Raw genomic sequence first — 6,197 nt, forward strand, 5'->3', positions numbered from 1 at the left:
ATCTTTACTTACACACTCAGGCCCGAGGACAACACGCAAATACTGAAGCGTATCTGTATCTGTATAGCCGGTATAACTGCCTTTCGGCGTAACACACCAGCTTCTGTATCTGTATAGCCGGTATAACGGCCTTTCGGCGTAACACACCAGCTTCTGTATCTGTATAGCCGGTATAACCGCCCTTCGGCGTAACACACCAGCTTCTGTATCTGTATAGCCGGTATAACCGCCTTTCGGCGTAACACACCAGCTTCTGTATCTGTATAGCCGGTATAACTGCCTTTCGGCGTAACACACCAGCTTCTGTATCTGTATAGCCGGTATAACTGCCTTTCGGCGTAACACACCAGCTTCTGTATCTGTATAGCCGGTATAACGGCCTTTCGGCGTAACACACCAGCTTCTGTATCTGTATAGCCGGTATAACTGCCCTTCGGTGTAACACACCAGCTTCTTTATCTGTATAGCCGGTATAACTGCCCTTCGGCGTAACACACCAGCTTCTGTATCTGTATAGCCGGTATAACTGCCCTTCGGTGTAACACACCAGCTTCTGTATCTGTATAGCCGGTATAAAGGCCCTTCGTCGTAACACACCAGCTTCAAAGGCACGCGGCGCGGTGGCAGCTGGTTACATTACACCTTGTTACACCTAGCCCTTGGACATCTAACTCTAGACATTGTTTAAAGCTAATGACAATGTCTCTACTGTACTTGGTAGTTCTAGGAAAGAATGAATTCTTGATGAACACCTCAATCCTTGGTTGATAACTCTGGTACTTGAAGGCTTGGCCATTTCTTGTTCTCTTCTGGGCTAGTATTAGGTACTTAATGATTGGCAAAAGGGGAGAAGAATATGTATAGTCTATTTCAAAAGCCTTTAGCTAATAGAAGTACCCTCCCACAAACATTTTGGACTACAGAATTCCTGTGTAAGTATTATGATTTTATCTCTAACCATCCGTACACAAGGTACGGGAGGAATATAACCCCAAAGATGCTTTGAAAAACATTACAAACTCGCACTGATCAGTAAACAGGCTCCTGAATGCTGCACGACTTAACAAAAACATTCCAGAATGAAAGAAGAAAAAAGTAACCTTCAAGTATCTTTCTGCACTTGCAGCTTTGTACTTCAAATAAATGTACTCTGAACATCGAGAATGCCTGAAGGGGTGAACTGTGAGCCGCAAATTGGCAGCTGCCTGTACAAAAACAGCATGTTTTTATGTTTTTGCGTGTATTAATGAGAGGTTAAGAGATGTTAAGCTAACCTTTTGCACCTGCAGCCTTCAAATTTCCCAAACAAAGCGTCCCGAACAATGAGAGTCCTGAGTGGGTGAACTACAATCGGCAAATTGGCCTGGTTCCCGGACAAAATTATTACTGAGAGGTTAAGCGATGTTAACCTAACCTTTTTTTGCACGTACTCAGAGTCAGCAAGGTATCTGTATAGCCGGTATAACCGCCCTTCGGCAAAACACACCAGCTTTGCAGGCACGCGGCGCGGCGGCAGCTAGCTATATCACACCGAACGACTTGTTACACTCAATCTTTGCAAATTCAATTGCAGGAGTTGTTTAAAGCTTTCTAGTGATGATGCCCCAACTGTGCTTGGTGGCAACGAGTTCCAGTCTACAATAGTTCTGGGGAGTTTTTGAACACTTCAATTCTTGGTTGATAACTTAGGTAGCACTGAACAGCAAGCAGGCTCCTGAATTCTAAAAGACTGCAGAAAAACATTCACACATGAAAGAAGAAAGATTCCGTGATCATTAAGGCTATCATTGGCACCTGCATCTTTCACATTTCCCAAACAAAGGCGTCCCGAACAATGAGAGACCAGAGAGTGGGTCAACTACAGTCGGCAAATTGGCAGGTGCCCGGACAAAACCGCAGTACTCGGTTCTCTGTTCTGATTGTATGTGAAGTGCAGGGGGCACGCCGCCTTTCAACAACAGTGTTGTGTCCCAAACCGTGCCTTGTCCCAAACCGTGCACGGGCATGGTTTGGGGCACTCGGTGCGTGTCCCAAACCGTGCCTGGGGACTGAGAACAGTTCTGGACACGCGATGGCCTTGTCCCAAACCGTGCCTGGTACCGCCAATCACTAAGACTTCGGGGCACGGTTCTGGACAGTCAGGCTGTGTCCCGTTCTGTGCCCGCCCAGGCACGGAATGGGACGGGCACAGTTTGGGACAGGCACGGTTCGGGACAAAACAACAGCCGGCAAACGGGCGTCAGTACAACAAGTAACCTTTGGGCACCTATGTTATTATGTTGACCTTCGCAGAAGGAAAACATATTGTTTTTGCTCTGTTTCTTTTCTTTTTCTCATTTTATTCCGCTTCTTCTCGAAGCAAAAAAAAAGTTCTGTTTTTAATCAGTAGATTCTATTGTACAGCTACAACTTCTATTCTATCCAGAATCTGATTCATCCAGAACCATGCTCAGGCACGGTTCTGGATAGTCCACGTATCCAGAACCGTGCTTGGGGCAAATCTATGTTATGGATACGCGGAGACTATCCAGAACAGTGCCTGGGGCAAATCTACGTTCTTGGATACGTGGAGACAATCCAGAACCCTGATCCTATCCCTAGCCCATTCAGGCATAGAACTAGATAGGCACGGTTCTGGATGCAAAAACTTCATCACTTAACCCGCTTAGTTGCCGCGTGGTACAGAAAAGGTTAATAAATGGTTTATTGGCCAAACATCACCCGTGCAATCGCAGCCTTATAGTGCTGAATTGATGCAGGGTTTACAGATGATACAAATGGTAATAAGACACATAATGATACACATTACATGATGCATTTTTACATGACAAAGACTCTTACGGTTGTTGAACAGGTTCTAATTCCTGTACATTGAGTGAACCGTTCTTTTACATGATAAAGCTTCTTACGGACCTTGTTGTTTAACCGGTTTTTCTAGTTACTTGTATATAAGAGTGAATCGGTTCTCTGTTCATTTGTGACGCTGAAGAAGAGTGATGGATGTCACTCGAAACGTCCGGGAATAAATCCGTTAACTGATCCAGTAGTAGAGTTTGAATTTTCTTACGAGTATCGTTTACCTGGATGTCTAACCTTCATCAACGTATGATGCATTTTTGTTCCACATTTTTGTGCAACTGCCCATTCGGCGCCAAAAGGTGACCTCAATACGGCTTTCCCCAACCTAAGTTAGGTACCCATTCACACCTGGGTGGAGTGAGGAAAGTCGTGTTAAGTGCCTTTCCCAAGGGCATAACGTCGGGGCGCCTGTACAGACATGTCGCAGGTACGACTCGGGATCGAACCCGGGTCTCCCCGGTTCACAGTCGATTGCTCTAACCACTACGTCACCCGACGCCACTTACTTCTTTGAGAGTGTCTCTGGTGACATGTTGTTACCAGAGACACTCTCAAAATAGATGTTACGTGCCAGCATGAAAAATCAATTTCCCTTCCTAGCACATAAAAGCTCCCAAAGACGCTGAAGAACCACACACCCAAAAAAAAACAGTTTTGGGCGTACTACGGAGGCTAAACTTCATCACTTTACCCGCTTAGTTGCCGCGTGTTACAGAAAAGGTTGTAACCAGAGACCCTCTCAAAATAGCCGTTACGTGTCTGTATGATGAAAAATCAATTTCCCAGCCGCCCACTGCGAAAGTTTCAGATATCTGAGACTGAAAAGATTCTTCTTGACAGAATTTAGGTGGGCGGACTTGTTACAAGCCGTGGAAATAAAGGCATTAGTGGACATTAGGCAACAGCAAGTCAATTTTTTGGATGACATCCTCCGCAGATTCCAAATCTAATGCGATTGATGCGAAAGAAAAACAAGGAGGGCCGAAAAAAACAAGATTCTTACATTTTAAAATTTTGACTCAATCATTGTACAAATGGTTTTGATTCAGTGGAAACATCACATACACATAGCCAGCATCACATATCACTGCATCAAAGTAAGAAACAAAACATTAAATCAGAGCTTTTTCTTGTCTCCTCTCTTCATAGTTATCTGCCATCCACGTTCCGGCATGGCAACAGACATCTTTGCCCATTTTCGGCATGTTGACCACTGTCAGAAGGCAACAAAATGCCTTGTTGTTTTTTTCCAAAATCAGGCGAAAAGTAATACGCGCGCTGATGTCATCCATACAAATTACTTGCTGTGGCCTTAACAACTCCGTAAAACTCTTATAGAGCGTCAGCTGGCTGAGACTTGTTGAAAAACAAGCAAAGGTCTTCTTTATATAGTGACTTTTGGCGAGTCTTTGACAACATGATACATCCATCGTGACAGTTAAGGAGTGGGCGAACTCAAAAGAATTTAGAAAGGCCGATATTTGATCTGGAGCCAAACAAAAAATTATAAAGGACAAAAAAAAACAAGTAAAACAATTCTAAAAGCCTTTATAAAAACATAAATAAATAAAACGCCTGATCCATTGGCCTCACTCTACCTTCATACAAAAATTTAAGTCATTTGGCCCCAAAATAAAAAATTGAATCTATTTAAAGAAATGACTGGAGGAGATGAAGGAGAAGGAGAAGAAGAAGAAACACGAGGAAAACAATATGTCTTCACCACATCACTACGTGGTGTTGGCGAAGCCATAAACAGAGGCATTAGTGATAATCAACATCTTCATTCGTGTAGATAAAAAGGTCCTTCTTGGTGAAAATGTTCGAACTCGCACACGAACAGTAAACTCACTCACTCACTCACACATTCACACATTCACACATTCACACACTCACACTCACTCACATACTCACATACTCACACACACTCACTCACTCACTCACACATTCACACACACACACTCACACTCACTCATACACACACACTCACGCACACACACTCACTCACTCACTCACACTCACACACACACTTGCTCACTCACACACACACACACATACACACACACTCTCTCTCTTCTTCTTCTTCATCTTCTTCCTCCTCACTCGATCACTCACTCAGTCATCTTGCACGGAGTGCGTTGAGCCCTCCAGCTGAAGAGTAAACAAACTCCTTGAAGCAACATTCTCGCATGGATGAAAAAATATTCCTTGCCAATTAACTAACTACAGTTCGCTTCTGCAGCTTTTGCATTCTCCAAACAAAGGCGTCCCGATCTATTAGAGTACCCGACAAGCGCCTAACTGCGGGCGGCAAATTGGCAGGTGCATGGACAAAAACGTACGTTCTGTAGGAATCAGCTAGTGGTCTTGAGTGTTTATGCACAGATCCAGGTGGCCAGTAAAAAAAGGACCAAGGTTTTCTCTAAGAAAGCATAGCGGGTTTTTTTTAACTACATAATACATTTAGGACGTTTTGGGGTTTGAATCAAGCTGTGAATGCATATTCACCATTGAACAAGATGAAATATCATAGAGCATGTGTATATAGATATAGATAAATGTGTACTTTGGGGTTTGATGTATTTTAAGTAGAAAACCTTGATTAAAGAGAATTCTCCGTCTCAAGATCATGTAAGAATCCGTCAAACGGGGAGCTAAATGATTTTGAACTAGCACATGAAATAGAATATCTCACGCCTTCATTTAAATTTTAGTGAAATTCTTGCTTTATTAAGTATTGTGAATTTTTCAATGATTCTTCTGTATGAGTTCCGTTAGGAAACAGACGTGTGTAAGGCAGAAAAGGAAATTGGGCATATTGTGAAGAAGACGAATCAGAGAAAAAACAATATGTTTCCTCCTGCGAGTGAATGAGTGAATGAGTGAATGAATGAATGAAGGAAGGAAGGAAGGAAGGAAGGAAGGAAGGAATGGATGAATGGATGGATGGATGGATGGATGGATGGATGAATGGATGAATGGATGAATGAATGAATGAATGAATGAATGAATAAATGAATGAATGAATGAATTCGACTGAATGAATTCGAATAAATGAGTCATCCCGTGAATGAATGAATGAATGAATGAGTGAATGAAAATGCATTCCCTTATACGGTTATCCAGTGCAATTCTGGCACTCTGTCGCGTCATACTGACGGGTAAACACGTATGAGTCACAAAAACACTCCACCAGCGCAGTGTGTATCCCACCTCCGTATCTTGCCGTTAGGTCACAACGATTTGATTTTATGGATGACATCCTCTGAAGACCCCCAAACTAGTGCGCGCGGGTGAATAAAGAAAATTCCGGCCAAAAATAAAAATGCCATTAAACC

The sequence above is a fragment of the Branchiostoma belcheri genome, unplaced genomic scaffold (genome assembly GCF_001625305.1).
Source record: "Branchiostoma belcheri isolate BF01 breed outbred unplaced genomic scaffold, Haploidv18h27 scaffold127, whole genome shotgun sequence".
Taxonomy (NCBI): domain Eukaryota; kingdom Metazoa; phylum Chordata; class Leptocardii; order Amphioxiformes; family Branchiostomatidae; genus Branchiostoma; species Branchiostoma belcheri.